Source organism: Anser brachyrhynchus (genome assembly GCF_964034855.1).
Source record: "Anser brachyrhynchus genome assembly, chromosome: 10".
Classification (NCBI taxonomy): domain Eukaryota; kingdom Metazoa; phylum Chordata; class Aves; order Anseriformes; family Anatidae; genus Anser; species Anser brachyrhynchus.
Window position 1 is genome coordinate 3014214 of NC_137705.1, and position 16063 is coordinate 3030276.

The 16063-nt window shown below is 41.5% G+C and overlaps 1 long non-coding RNA gene across 5 annotated transcripts in view; it reads left to right on the forward strand.

Moving 5' to 3' along the window:
* LOC308200287 overlaps nt 1-11162 on the forward strand; it is a 42526-nt gene extending 31364 nt beyond the window's left edge. For 3 of the 5 annotated variants that reach the window (XR_013955433.1, XR_013955436.1, XR_013955437.1), the window contains exons 4-7: nt 575-798; nt 1467-1595; nt 3114-3200; nt 4059-4576. This is a non-coding gene — a long non-coding RNA (uncharacterized lncRNA). Of the gene's footprint in view, nt 1-574; nt 799-1466; nt 1596-3113; nt 3201-4058; nt 4577-5370; nt 5461-5584; nt 6289-10420 lie in introns of those variants that run through there. The other 2 variants (XR_013955434.1, XR_013955435.1) reach the window with 2 other exon arrangements.
* The last annotated feature ends 4901 nt before the right edge of the window (nt 11163-16063 follow it).

The following is a 16063-nucleotide window of genomic DNA, read 5'->3' on the forward strand; positions in this document are numbered from 1 at the left end:
GCACCCCTGGGGCTGGGCACCCCGAGTCATCACAAATAAGCCTGGTCTCTGCCACTGTTTACCCTTGTATTCTGCCTTCCTGCCTCGGCATGCATTTTTAATTAGACGCACTCCAATCCTTTCCCTGCTTGCTCACACTTTAATTTGGGAAGCGCAGTTTTCATTAGCTCTGCAAATATCCACTGTTCTTTGCAAAGTCAAATCTATTACTTGCAAAATAACCTTGCTTAGTCCTGGTTATCAGTTATACCAATAATACCGCGCTCTCTAATTAGTCCAGCTGTTAACTGTTCAAATTCACTTGACTTAGCTGCATTATGTAGCTCTGGCTCACCGTGATCAGTGCTCTCACTTGGCAGATATTTGCTTGCAGAGGAAAGGGTCTTTTCCAAGCTGCTGGAAGAGGTACAGGTTTTTTTTGTTTTTTTTTTTTTTCCTTCAAATTTCAGAATGATCTTGTCTTGCAGTTTGCCATTTTCTTCGTAATCCCACTGTAATGTACTGCCTATTTCTAACGCTGCTAAGCCTGCCACCTGTAACAAACAGGATTTTTCTGTCTTCAATATCTCTTCAGAGTGACTTGCCTCCAATGAAATCCACAAGTGCTGTAATCTGCCTTTCCAGCTCTGGGCCACGCTCAGCTCCTGGCTGAGGAATTCGGGTGGCTTCATTTTCTGCCTGGGGTTTACTCACTCCTGATGCCCTGTAAGGGCTGAGTGGCACGAGGGCATATCAGGGGCTGTGCTTACGGCTCCAAAAGCCCAGCAAGAAGAAGTCAGCTGAGAACTTTGGATACAGGTAATGAAGGACTCAACGCATGTCCTTCGTAACTGCCAGGCTTTATCTACCATTTTATATTTAAAGGGTGTTCTCAGAAATACTTCTTTTGTATTAACTTCTCTACCCTAAGCATCAAATTGCAGTATAACCTTTCTCATGGACTGTTTCTGAAATCTCACAGGCTATTTCAAAGTCCAAAGCTTTTATTAAACTATCAAATTATGCCAGAGTGATTCAGTGAAAAGAAACTGAAAAACAGTAAAGCACCAGGTGCGTCCATACCTTTTGCAATGAATTCCACATGGTTGTTTAATTGTTAGCTCCAGTGTTTACATTCTAAATGTATTTTTATCTTCTTTGTAAAGTCATTTAAGTAAGTCCTAAAGTAGGAAAGGGCATGTAATTTTGGCTTCAAATGGAACATTTTGTTCAACTCATAAAGATTGCTTAATTGCTATTTTTAAGTCTGTCAAAAGCTGAGGTAAATTTTCAGGTCAGGGTAATCAAAACTTTTCTTAAAAAAGATGAAAATAAACTGCAATTTTTATTTATTTATTTATTTTTATTTTTTTCCAAAGCTGCACCTGTAACTTTTCTGTTAGAAACAAGAAGCAGCGTAAGTGTGCATGGGAGGGTAGGTGTGACAGAGGAAGGCTAGTTCTCACCCCATTTCCATTGCTGCACAGTTTCACAGCTCAGAACCTGCTCAAAAAATGAAGTGCTGCTTGCTGCGAACACACGCTCAGCATTTGTTCCCTGGGACCTACACCCGCACTAAGGAAGGCACAGGCAGCGTTCACAAAGGATGTGGGCAGGTAAGGAACGGCATTGCAGACCCAGGGTGCAGACCAAAGATGTGCCATTCTGCAGAAAAATGTTATGAAAAAGCTTTATTATGCAATGTTAATAGTTTTTGAATGGAGGGTGGTTTCACATCCCTCCTAGTCCACAGAGAGACCCCTGTAGCTCATACAGAGACCCCTGAACTCTGCTCTGGATAACACAGGTCTGCAGCCCAAAGTCTGGTGGTGATTTGTGCCTACAATCACTAATTGTCCTTCAGAGGTGACTGAAGCCACCTCCCAGCCCACCGGGACCAAGGCAGCTCTGACAGCTTTCTGAAAGATCGGTACAGAAGGTGGAGGAATTGGGGATAATCAGTGACAAGTTTAGAGAAATGCAAAAATAAGCACTTGGGATATTTACGAATCTCAGGCATGTTAAGCTCAGCTTCAGATATCAATTTGGCAGAAGTAAATATTTTTTATCTTTCTTTGTTAAATTGGGTTAGACTATCCTTTGCAGAATAAATAATTTATTGAATTTACATTCAAGTATTTCTTTTTGTATTTGCCTAGATAGGGGTAAAACAATATTTGCTGCAACATCTTGCAAGAGCTGCTGGAAAGTTACCCTTGCAATAAACAAACAAACAAACAAATAAATGTATATTAATCAGGAAGCCTGATTTTCAGCAGGGACAGACTGGCTTTGTAAGCAGACATTGCACTCAAGATTGTTCAGAATTTAAATCCAGGTTTGCAACACATTCTCACTTTGCTTTCTGGAAAATATAAATGAAACCACAATTTTCCAGTGTAGTAAGATGCAATTTCCCTTGCCTTGCAAGAACCACAATCCAGTGAGAGTTCAGATTGCTAATTCCTTACCTGCAGCTATAAATATATATATATAAAGATCTTTTAATACTTCCACATTATGTAGGATGCTGAAGGAGAAAACTCAGTGGGTAACATCTCTATGTGCTTTCCTGCAGACTCCTCTGGTTATGGCAGCGTGATTGTTAGGTGCTGAGAAAGCATTTGACATGAGAGAATGGCTGTTCTCCAACAATTTCAATTTCATTCCCACTCTTTACGTGGGTCAGAGTGCTTTATACCTATCTATTTGAGGCTGTAAAGACCCCGGTGTCATCTCCTCGTATTTCCCACTAGACCAATGTGAGAGATAAGAAAGTGTGCTTTCTCCTTTGTTGTCCTTCAGGATCAAAGGTTTTAATGGCTGCGATTTGGATTGCCGAGCAGCACAGTGAATTATGCATCTAGAAAGCTGAAAATAGGATTTCAATTATTTGCAGGTAGTATATAGATTTTTTATGACTGATCCTAATAAGCCCTCCTTAGCATTTGACAGGCAGAAGTGTGTGCATTTTTACCCGAGGAAATCAAATGAAGGAAAGAAAAGTAATTTGATTATACATGGTGGGAGGTAGTTGAAAAATGGACACGTAAAGAACTATATTGTAAATTGGGCTAGATCTGGTACAAGATGCAGGCAGCTGAGCAGTGGCTCTCATTACTCCTGCCTTCCAGGTATCTCTGCCTTGGAGAAGACCGCAGAAGCGACTGTGCCGGCTCTTCCTACGATACATGAAAAAATAGCGGGCACCTGAAGGTCAGGTATGCCCTGCATTGTTTAGACAGAAATAATATGTGAATATCAGCTTGCAGCACAGGCAGAGGATCTTGAGTCTGACTGCTGAGCAGGAAAATTCATAAAATAAACAGGCTCAGCAGGCCCGTAGAGAAATCAGAGCGGATCAGCACAGTTCAATCCGCGGCCCTTCTGCGGCTCGCTCGGGCCTGCAGCGCGGCGGCTCCTGCAAGCCGGGGCCTTGCTCTGAGCGCTGGTGGGTGGTAGGGCTTCATCCCGGGCTCCTGCCGCCGCCGTGAGCATGTGCCGGGCTCACTGCTGAGCCTCTCAGGTTAGCAGCTGCCTGCCTGGCACTGGGAAGAAGAAATGAGTAAGAAAATATCTGTCTGTAACGGCTCTTTATTGAGGAACAGCAGGAACTTTGCCTGCTGCCACGCGGGGAGCCAGGCCCCGAGGGCAGTGCTTCAGGGCAGAGCACTGAACTTGAACGTTCCCGGTCTCCTGGCTGGGGAAACCTTGCCTTACCAAAGCCAGGCTCCAGGGTGGCAAAACAGTGGGTGCTTTCTGACCTGATATATCTAGGGCTGGAGCGAGGAAGGCACCGTAAGCTACAGAAGGCAATTGCTCAGCTTGTAAGGAGGGTGACGGATACACCCCGCCGTTAGGTAGGGTGATAAGCTGTGCACAGCCATCACACAGCTCAAAGGAGTGAGCGCAGAGATGCATCTTTTTAAAGACATATCTTTGCTCTTCATACACTCCCACACAGAAGCAAAATGCCAGCGGGGACAAGCTGTATTTCTCTTTTATGTAAGATAGATGCTTCTGTGGTCCCTGTTACCTAAGCGTCTCAGCACCTCATAAATCTGTCGTTTGTTTCACAGCACCATATTAATTTGGTATTATGGGGTACAGAGGCACCACGGGGATGAATAACACAAACAAGTCTGCACAAGGGGGCTGGAATCCACCAAGCGGGGAATTGGTCCCTCAGTTCCTGGCCACCAGAAACACTCCCTGCTTTCATCCTCCTCCCAGGATCTGATCTGCTTCTGCAAAAGCACAAATGCTTCAATTTCTTCCTAACTTTCTCTCTGTAAACTTCTAATATTTTTCCATTAGCTTTACAGTTTTAAAGTTTATTTGCTCTAGAAGGGTAAAATTACGTGCTTCTTTCGTTATATGCCTCATCTGATATGAAAACAAAATATTTCACTTTGCTGCTAATTAATCACTTTGTTACCACAGACAAAATTTAGTGTTTCGTTAAAAATAAAAGCTGGGAAAATGTCATAAATGCCTATGTAGCCCTCAGAGTCACAATACACCTCTTGGTATAAAATGGGAATACATTTAGATCAGATGGTGGTGTCCACAATTTGGTACTTTATGGGACAAAATGTGCAAGTAGACCTTTTTTTTTCTTTTTTCTCAAAAGAGGTCGTCTTTATGATGCTCTTTGTGCATGGAGATAGGGGAGGCACTGGTCAGCAGAGGCAGCTCCTCTGCGAGGCCCTGGGGAGGGCTGCCAGCCGCCGCAGTGTTAGCACACGGCTTCTGAAACAACACCTCCAGCCCGCCTCAGCAATACCCCTACGCTCATTAGTACAACAAAGGAATCGTTTCCAAACGTGGTATAAATAGCTAGGATTACACAAAGCCTGCCTGTATTCCAGCCTTCATAACGCAGCACTTTGTCAGTCACTTGCAAAACACACCTGTGAGCGTCATCAGGCACAAGCTCAGTAAAAGCTGACTGTTTTCTCCAGACAACTCAGGAGATACGGCTTGTGACTACTGAGTCACATCAGTCTAATGCATTTATTCTTTTCTTATGAGAAGACATATCCTCATATATAGTTTCTGACATAAAGTAGAGGTGGTAATAAACAGATGTGTTATATTGGTCCAACTAAAAGTGCTGAGAAGACAGGTAAATAGAAAGGGAGATACAGGAGATCGATTCAGTGGTGGAAGGGAAGGGTATCCATGCTCCAGCAGCATATAGCTTTTTTGCTGGTAGCACTGCCTGTAAAAGAGGGTGTGCAGTGCTGATCTGACAATCCTTCATGTAAATACTTAAGAAAATATTTGAGGGGAAAAAAAATACTTCAGTCTCCTGAGTCCATATGCCTGAAAGGAACTTGCCATGGGGCTTATTCTTCTCTAGGAAATTTTGTTTTCACTCCCCTGCAGGCAGAACTGTTAACAAGACACGAGGCCTCTATTGTTTTTGTGTCTGTGCTGGAGGAGAGAAAGGATCCTACAAAATATGCTGATTAAGAGGTAGGCTTTTCCCATGCTGCTCTTTGCTTTTGTTTTTGTTTCTTAATGTAGTCTTTGCGGAGCACGTTTCAGTCGTTACAGGTCTACTTTTATCTTGTATAATTGAATTATTAACCTGTAACAGGGTCAGCAGAGTGGCTTACTTCTGTAGTGGTGCCCAGGTACCAGGTCACATCCAGGTACTGGTATTCACATTGAGAAGCACCGTACTCAGCGTGAGGCCTTGCTGAAGCATCTACCTGCAAAGTGTGCTGCTGCTGGAAATAAAATTGGTAATACCTCCTAAACGGAACCACAGCACAGGATGCAGAAAATCAGAAGCAGTAATACAAGTCTGGATGAATGTGAAAAATCCAGTTGTTATGAGATGCAAAAGACTTCAAGCTTTGTTTATTCAAAAAAACTAAAACAAACCAAAACACAAATCAGCAATGGGCTTTTGGAAAACCTCTAATCATCCCCTAGTTTGGCTGCATTTCTGTGCACTTAATTGAATCCCTGCTCTGTTTCAAATAGATACTGCAGATCTTGTGCAACACAGAATTAAATTGTTCACTTCCTGAAACTGAGTATTTCAGTTCCCAGTGCTGAAATCTGTTGAAACTTTCTATTTACTTTAATACAATAAGATTCTCTGTAATATATCCTCCTCTGCACATTTTTTCCTTCGGCACAATGTTATATCCTGATTCCTGTATATATTCTGGGGCTTCTTTATGCTCTGTTCTCTACTGTATGCCTTAGCAAAGGAAGAAAATTTACAGTCTGGTGTCTGCAGCCTTTTCTCCACAAATAAAAAAGAAATAATGCTGAAGTAAATAACAGATGTCAGATCACATCACAGTGTTACTTTGAGATGAGAAACGTAGTGTTAAACAGACAGTTCACAAGTCATACAAACTAAAAGATAATTAAGCATTGTTATTGTTAATTAGACATTTTTAGTAATAAAGCAATTAATAAAGCAAATAAAATACAGAAATCAAAAGCACAGCACATTTTGTGCATTCTCATAAAGCTCCCTAAGAACAGAAGTCTGTCGTTGACAATTTTCTCCTGTGTGAAGTATTTTCAATGTGCTTACTCACGCTGAGCTAGGGATGGGAAGGATGAGACCTTGATGAGGGGTCCCACTATTGTGAGAGAACAAGATCTCAGTTCCTGAAACCAATAAAACACATATTTCAAGAAAAAAAAAAAAAAAAAGACAAATTTTCAGTTAAAATATCTGAGATACAGCAGTCATGGATACACAGGGAACAATGGATGTGTCAGCAGCTTTAGTGGCTTTTCTCTGGCGTACTTGTCCCATGTACTGGGCTCTTGGGTAAGATTTGTCAGAGGATCCTACAGATCTAGGAGCAGCAGGTGATACATCTTGTCCTGGATGCACCACTGCAGTCCCTTCACTATGTCCCTGCATGTCCCTGAGATGGGATGTGATGGAGGACATTCTGTCCCATGCGGTGACAATGTAAGGGAGGAGAATATGAGAGTTTGTTCCTTTTTTTTTTCTTTTTTTTTTCTTTTTTTTTTTTTTCCCACAAGTTTTGGGAACTTGCAAGGATGGCCAGATATATAGAGGATGCACATTAGGCTTTTCCTTCTCTTTTGATCTGTTTTGACTCTCCCATATGAAAGCATCGTGTCTTTCCGTAGCAGCACTGAGGACATTCCATGAATGCACAAACAGGATAGCTTTCCAAGGTCTGCACAACCAAAGCACAGAAGCACCTAGTTAGTCAAAAACATCTAGTTGCTTAGGTCCTTTGGCAAATCTCATTCGATGTACATCTGCAGGTCTATGTGTCTTGGACAAAGGCTCACAGCATGTTGGCACAAAACCAGACCTGCAACTGCTGCAGCTTCTGATACCAACTGATATTAATGAGCATGCAGGAAACTCATCTTCTCTATAACATACTCAAAATCTCACTGTACCAATTCCAAAGTGCTGGAATTCCTGCTTGAGTACGAGTCTTTGACTTCCTTATACCAGTCCTGGACCTGCTGGCCATGTGCCCCAATGTCCAAATTTCTATTCAAGTCATCTTCATGTGAATAAGCTTCTGATAAATTACTCACCAAGATCATTACGTTCATCAAGAAAAATCATAATCTGTTCATGGGTGATTTGTTAGCCAAAAAAGTGACAACATTTTAAAAATAAATAGCGTATTATGATTTTTTCTTCCAACCTTCCCCACTCTCTTAATATGTTAACTTTCCCTCAACACCATTTTTTGCTTGTTGTTGTCACTGAGCACAAACCTTCTGTATAGCAACAGAGAGATCTTTCGTAAGACTACTGGTGTCAGCCGGATCTGTTCTCTAATTTTGCACCTTTTAGAAGCAGTGGTAGATGCACAAACACTCTCATTATCTCTCTGTGTTGCAATGTAACGAAAACCTCCATCCTGCACTGAAAGTGGAGCAATAATAGAACAGGTAGGCGGAAATGCCAATTAAACAATGTCTTAGACCATCAAATAGTGGCTTACCATTCAGCAAGGAAATCTGATGGTTTGTGCAGCACTGTTAATGGTCCATCTCCAGTTTCTCCAGGCTCTGAGTTAGTAACTTGAATTAAGTGTAAACGGGCTAGCTGTCTGTTGGTGAGTCAGAATTAAAAACTTTGCAGGAAGCTTGTCTAGCACTTTGAAACAGAGGATGCTTAAGGACCAAATAAAGACATAAGAGCTTGATAGAAGGCTGTTGAAGCTAATGGAGAGATTTTTTTCACCAAATCGTTGAACTTTGAATCAAACTGAAATACAAAAAAAGCTCAATAGAAATTTTGCAGGGGGAAAATTCTATAATATCGCGTGATCCCTGTAGAAAGCAAGGAACTGCCTCATCTAAATCAAATAACAGCACTGAGGGTGAGAAAGAGTGTATTTGATTCATGTGTTGTTCTTAGGAATGTTTGTTTTCCTTTTCAGTTCAAAAGTGGTTCATCTATCTGTGACGGATGGTTACTGTATTCTCAAATAACCACCAGCATGGCAGTAACTCAGGCACTCCCCCATCCCTGAGCTAACATCACTCCCAGAAGGTACAGTCCTGGGGGACCGTGCACAGTCCCAACAAACCAGCATTTCCTCTGCAAGCCGGTAACACTCCTTGCAGAGCTCTCTGCTTTGGTTGTGGCCTCTGCACAAATTATGTCAAAAACACATAAGAATGCCCATCGGAAAAGTAGGAATGAGAATGAGACAACTTCTTCGAGCACAAAACAGCTGAATCTTAGTAGTGGGTATTCTTTCCACCTCCAGCTTATGTTGTTTAGTTCAGCCTTATCTTGTACAGATGGTTTTGCTGTTGTTGTTTTGTTTTGTTTTCCCCAAACGACCATATAAAATCAGTTTTAAAAGTCACCACAACAAAGTGATATAAAATAATGGTACATAACATCAGTAATGAAACTCTATTTTTACTTGATTTCCTTTATTGTGTGACGCTCCTTACTTTCAGTCCAGATATGGAACATTTAATCTAGCAAAACATATTGATTAAAAAACATTTGATTGAAAAGCAATACTGCACATTTCAGGTAGGACATATTATATATGCATTTCAGAACAATAGTGGAATTTGTTCCCCTGACTTGATTGCTTCAGTTTTCTAGGTAGTCCTTGGAAACAGAGCTGTTCTCCAAGGATACAGTGAAAGATCCCTGTCTACCTAATTTAAGTGCCTATACTTCAGGAAAGAAAATCTTTGGATGCTTTCAGCGGGACCTGTCTCTCTCCTCTGACTCTAACTTTGGCATAAATAAGGTTCAGAGTTAGGTAGACTGGACCTTACTCCCAGCTTACTCGCTGAAGCAGGAATAGGAGGCCATATGTTATTCAAGCTGTCTAATGAACCTCTAAGAGACATCCAACCACTACCATGATTTTGGTGGTAAACACCAAGTGTATTGGATGTTTTTGGCAACACATTATACACTAGGAAATGTTGATTTGTCACAAGTGCTGTCATTATTACTATTATCATCATCATCATCATTACTGTTGTTAGTGTTATTACTCACTATTACATCTCAAGGAGGAAGAAGAAATTCTTCATCTCAAAGTATTTTTCAGAATACAAAAATTATTCTCTGTTGAGATCTGTCTCTATGGCTTGGGGCAGATGGCCAGCAGGGGTTTGCCTGAGTAAGGAGGCATTGCCTGGGATGGGTGTACCAGCAGTGGGACCCCTCCGCAGGGCTGTGCGGCACCTGCTGCATGGTGGAGGATGAGGCAGTGAAATTTTTATGTGCTACATAATTGTTTCAAGAAGCAAGCATCAAAGTGTTCTTTAATTCTTTTTGATATCCTTGGGCATTATTGCATTAACTGAAGGAATTTTCAAACAAAAGATGCCCAAAGACATCCATGGAGCCTCATGATTTTGGAAATCTTGCTCTACATTAAAAATAATTATAGCATTTCATGTATCCTGCATATTTCTTCACCATTCGGATTATGTACAGACATAGAACGAGCAATTAAACCAAGCTGAGAGGAAGAGCAACGTGGGCTCTGTGTGTGGGATGGTTTCCAGGTGGGATAGCTTTCATAAGTGCCTTAAAAAACATTCTGCCACATGGCTCTTTAGAGGCCTCCCCACAGAAGCAGCTCAATTATTCATTCAGAGCAGAAACTGTTTTATTACATGTCTTGTAGTTCGAATGGTTAGACTGAAATGTGGGACACTCTGCTCTCAACAAGGTTCTGGTACTTGCATTTGTACTTGCACTTGTCCTGCAGAGCGGTAAAAGAGTTGCCAACACCAGCTGGGAGATTGGAATATCATTAGCACATATTTTGTGTTGTATCTTCAAGGTTAGCACAAATCACAAAACCTCTGCAGCTGAAAGAGAGAAAAAGAGCACAGCTCTGGAATGAAACTTATTTTTCAAATCAAGCTGGACAAATTTTAAGATATGATTGAATATTTTCCTTTGGCCCAGGGGAAGATTGCTGCTGTATTACACCGTCCTGCAGAATAACATCCTCTCAGAGACTTGCTCCTCATCATTGCTTGAAGTGCTATTCCTGACCCCAACTGCGCATATTCTCCTTTCAGACTTTCTATGTGCACTGGGCAGCTGGGACAGGAGATGCAAAGCTGGGACACTGCCCAGTTCGCCCACGGGCTCCCTCTGCCACCTCTCCCACCTGGGGACATACCAGGGACCTGCACCCACCACAACTGCATCCAGCAGTGTGAGTTCCCCTCCGGATGCCACTGTGGTTGTATCCAGCTTTTCTTCAGGTATTCACCCGAGAGCTGGGGCATTTACTACTGCTTTGGGTTAAGAAAATAGATAATATTTTCAGCATTTTTCTGTGTGGAAAAAGAAAAAAAAAAAAAAAGGGTGAAGCTTTCCCCCTTCATATCTAGCACCAAGTTGTGTGAGTTCAAATTAATATTGTGCCATTAAGGTCCATGGCTGAATTGGGGGCTATGTGGTACCACAATCTGGCGCTGAATTAGCAGTGAATGATTTTCAAAGATTTTCCTTGAACTAACATTGACTTAATTATGTCACACATTATATATTACCATATGTACACATTACCAAGGCTCTTGATTATTTTCTAATTTAAATTTCTCCAGCAGTTCTCTAAAGGCCACTAATCCAGTATCACTCTACAAATGAAAGTTACTTACCACCACGATGCTCGCCTGCAACTGCCGAACCGAGCAGAATATCTCCCCATCTATCCATAACTTTGTATTTCCCCAAAGTGAAGAATGCCTAGTTAATTGTGGTCAGTGTTTACACAGTAAATGAGCATGATTCCAAATTGTTCTGTTTGATTTTAAAATTGGATTAGTTTATGTTTCTTCATAAAGCAACTACATTTGGTCAAGCTCGTTTGATGGCACTCCGGAGACAACAAGAGTGGCGAATGAATCATTTAATCAAACATGCAAGCTAACTCTGCCCGTCCATGGGCTATGGCATCTCCTGCAGGCAGGCTGGTTCCTTCATCTCAAGGGACAGGACCCACCCAAGGGGCCTTCCCAACAAGACGCGGTGGTCCCAGAAGTGACACCATCTCAGAGGGATGTCCTTGGTGTCACAGTGATGTAGGAGTAGCTATGAAATGCTGATGTAGGGCAGGTGCAGGCTTGCTCCTGCACCACGCTCCATTTTGTAACACCAACAAAAATATTCCAGATCTGAGAGACCATAGTGTCTATATTTTTGCATGTTTAAGAGTTGGAGAAATAGAGAAAAGATATAATCCTACTCATCAACACACTCAGAAGAGTCGTCACTGGTATTAGCTCCATGCCATTCGTGATAACCCAAATCCAATGAACTCATGATGTTTAGAAAGGTTTACTTATTCTGCTCCATTATTCAAGTTTCTTATCTAATGTTTTCTGTCAGGACCAAAAATGTCTGAAAACTTTGAAGGTACGAAAAGAATTAACAAATAGAATACAAGTACCCATGTACCAAATATCAATATTGTGCTCTGAGCTCAGAAGGTGAAATCATCGATTCAGGAACCTGCTGAGATCCCCTATTGCAATTTACATACAAACTTCAGCACAGGAGAGGTGCCTGAAGCTTGGCAGCCTTGGTTCTCCGTGAGTTTTTTAATACTTTTTCCTACCTGATCCACCAGAAATTACCTTCCGCTCGCTGATCTGCTATTGAGGACATCAGTGGGATGTCGGTGTATATAATTCATGCTGCAATTTTATTAGAAAAAGAGAGATCCCTTGTTCTGCACATAAAACTGTTGAACAATGGTATCTTTCACACACCTGCAATACAAAATAATAGTAAATTAACCTAGGTTCACCCCAGAGATACTTGAAACTCCATGCATTTTTCAGAGTGCCCTGAGGTTTTAATTTATAATCTAATCCAAACTCAGAGAAACTGCAGCTTCATGATTTCATACCCAGCGTGAGATCACTGCAATTGGCATGCACACCATAAAACATTTAATGAATATGCTAATAGGTAAGTTAAGGTTAGGAAAGGAAGATGGGAAATCTTATGGCTGAAACCAGCTCAGAATTTAGATGCCTCCTCCATTCCCTGTGCACTGGTAACTGCACGCAGCTTTCCCATGGCTCTTTCCATTCAAAATTTGAATCAATGCTTTTCTCATGAAAGAAATTACCATAATGGAATCAAAAAAGTACGAATTACGGTACAGGAGGAGATCCGAACATCTCTGAGAAACTCCAGATCACAACTCAGATTAAAGACATGGGCAGTCCCTTCCAGGGGGAGGTCCCAGCTGCATTTGAATGTGAATGAATTTCACCTCTAGATAAGCTCTGGGGATGCTGATTACTGCAAAATAAGTGAAGGGTTAGATAATACGTTTTAAAAGAAGACACAAAGGCATATGAATGTATGTAGTAAGGCTATATGATTCTTTAGCTATGTCAGGCATGTGACCACAACTTCTCTCTTAAAATGCATACAGGAAAAATGGCATGTGCATGAAACTCCAGGTATTGTTGTGTTTTGGGAAGAAAACCAGACCAATGCAGAGCAATGTCTGGATTGCTGTATGACGTAGATGTTTATTGGATGCCTGTATGTGGATACAAATGCACACTTGTATGTATACATGCATTGACCTTTCTTATGCTTTATCTCTTTCTTCCTGTACTGCTTTTATAAGATTTCAGATGTATTGTGTAGTGAAATGTCCTCCTGTAGCTAACACATACCGAGACAGGGCTCTCGTTCTCAGAAACTGATTAAATCAGGAGTCTTAAAACAGTTTGCTTGTTTTTATATGAGTGGTTTTGAACCCCGTTGAATGAGAGTTTAAACACTACAAGCAAAGCATTAATGTTTAGTCTGTAGTACACTCATAGCCCTTAGTGTCTGAAACAAGTTTAGCCAAAGGATTCTGCTCATGTGAGAGAAATTGCTGTGATCAATCATTGCGCACTCAGTGATCAAAGAAAACACTGAATCGAGGGCTGGGCGGCACTTCTGCAGTCAGCCAAAGACAGGGAACGCTGCAAGAGAGCTGCTGCATGTTCTACAAGGAACCCGCAATTAATTTTTCATATCAAAATGATAAGAAAACCTATGAAACAGACACTGAGGCCATTGGAATTGGATATCCCAGATCATGTAGTTCACAAAAAGAATTAATCCTGGAAGATTTATGTATCGAAAATACAATTTCTAGATCTGATGTTGTCATAAACCTTTGTTTGCCTAGTTTGCATGAAATTTAAGCTGCTGACAGATCCCGCTGGATAAATTTCCATTTCTAAACTGTTGCACCATGTTGTACACTGTGGATTGCCATTGTTCCCTCCCCAAAAGCTGTTGTATATCATTGTTGGATGAAACAAAAATGGAGCTACATCCATAAAGAACTTGGATGGAGAACCGGGAGAGAAAAACACACAGGTCTGTCACTTTTGCGAGCAGGACAACCGTGTGACAAAGGGAAGGTGGTGTTAAATCTCGGTTACCCGCTACAAAGCTGGTGCCCATGAGATGAATTGACCAGCATGTCTTGACTGAAGTTTGTAGAGCTGAGGGGGATTTGCTGTATGTTGGATCCTGCGGGATGCATGCAGACTGACAAATGTGTTATCCAGCCCTCAGATCAATTTATGGCCACTGTGCCATTTGGCCCAGGGCCAGTGGCAGCTGCCACTGTTGGAAGAGGATGGTGCACTCTCACAAGCAGCGCCGTTCATGCAGGAACATGGCTGAGCTCATCCCTGCCGCCTGCTCTTTGTAACAGGTACTCGGGCTAGATGAGAGAGCAATTAATGGAAAGAGAATTAGTCTCACCACCACTACCACCCCCGAGAAGAGATTGCCCCGTATCAGCTCTCTACAGCTGCTGCGATAGGGTTTTATTTCTTCACCATCTCACAGGAACAAGGAGGAAAGCTCTATGACATCCACATCAGCACACAGCACTGGGTTCAAGCCCTTGGGGAGATGCTCTGGTCTTGTAGCACCTGAAGCACTTTGTGAAGAACTAAATGTCCTACAGGATGGGTTTTGCAGTAGAGATCTAGAAGCTGCTGTCCTCAGCCTCAGGCTCAGATGTTATTTCTTGCCTGGAGGAAATTCCTGCACGGTGTACTGCATATTTGGATAATGTATCAGATTTGCATTAATAGTGCAAATCTGTCAATACAAACTATTGATTATATTGGGTATTTTTGCAACACATAAAGCTTTATTTTTCAGCAGTATTTTTAGTAAAAATCACAGCATAAGCAAGAGTTTATTCAAGCCGGTGAGTCCTTCACCCCTGTACTCCTGGGAAAACCAACCAGATAGACAGGCATTCCTACAGACAGCTGCAGCATGTGGACAACATGGGCATCTGAACAGAGAGTGCTTGAGAGCGGAACACAGACATAAGCCCCTACTCTGGTTGGCACCCACTGGGACAATTTACTGAGCTAAACGAATGCTGCAGATGAATGCTGCACCACCCAGAGTCTGCCTACTGAACTAACCCCACTCTTAGCTTTAGAAAGAGGAATATCCACTTACTAAAAATCAGGGATGCAGTAGTTATATTGGTAATTAGAGCAGGTGGGCAACTAAAGGCACGGAAAAAAGTTCTCTTCCATCTGTGTGCTTGCAGTGGCAGAAGTGAGGATGCAATATTGATTTGCAGGTAAGAAACACGAAGGAGCACATCAGGCAGTGCCTGCCAGCAGGGTCAGGAGTGCCACTCATGGTATCTTTTGCCTCACAGGGGTGAAGTATGCGATTTTAATGTTTCTTAAATAAGTTTCTTTTATTTGGTCCCCATCACTTGCATTCCACGCTGATTATGAATTCTGAACTTCATTTTCTTTCAGTCACAGAAGTAGGCTTAATCCAGGATTTAAACCAAAATGTAGTTTGGAAACAAAATATAATGTTTAGCTTTATTTTTCCTTTTGGTTTTGTTGAATGAAGCCCTTTCTGAATGCATAAAATAGCCAAAACACTAAGGCAAGAAGGGCCTGTTAACAGACAAAGTAACACATTCAGGCTTGGACTCGTTTTCACCCATTTTCCTCTATTCTTAAAATGACAGAAGACTCAACAGTTTATTAGGCAATGGTCTTCCAAGCTGAAGCCTCTCCATCCTCCTCAAATAGGACACCTGACTTTGACAATATTGGTGTCTTACACAGAACCATTTCAAAATTAAAATATTTTTAATATGAGACTCTAAAGCAACAAAGCAATTGTATTCACACCCAAAGATCTCATTTTACCTAATCCTTATTTACAGCACCTAGTACCCAGTCTACCACAGCGAGATGCTTTTTATATTACTCTAGGCTGAAAACCCAGTATTTACAACCACTTATTCCATGGAAACATACTCCAAAGAACAGCTACAAAGATGCAAAGTGAATATTCTTTTTTTGTTTGTTTTGTCTTATTTTTAACAATATATATATATATTTTTTTTTCTTCTGTATATTAACCAGCAGTTCTCTTTGTGGCAATGAAGTGGACATGAACAAAAAAAGAGAAGGGAATTATTTCTCACAATATTATTTCTCGCTTCCTCACATCTTCCTGGAGAGGGAGAAAACCCCCACAGCTACCTCACTCGGTGTGGCAATGCAGATATAT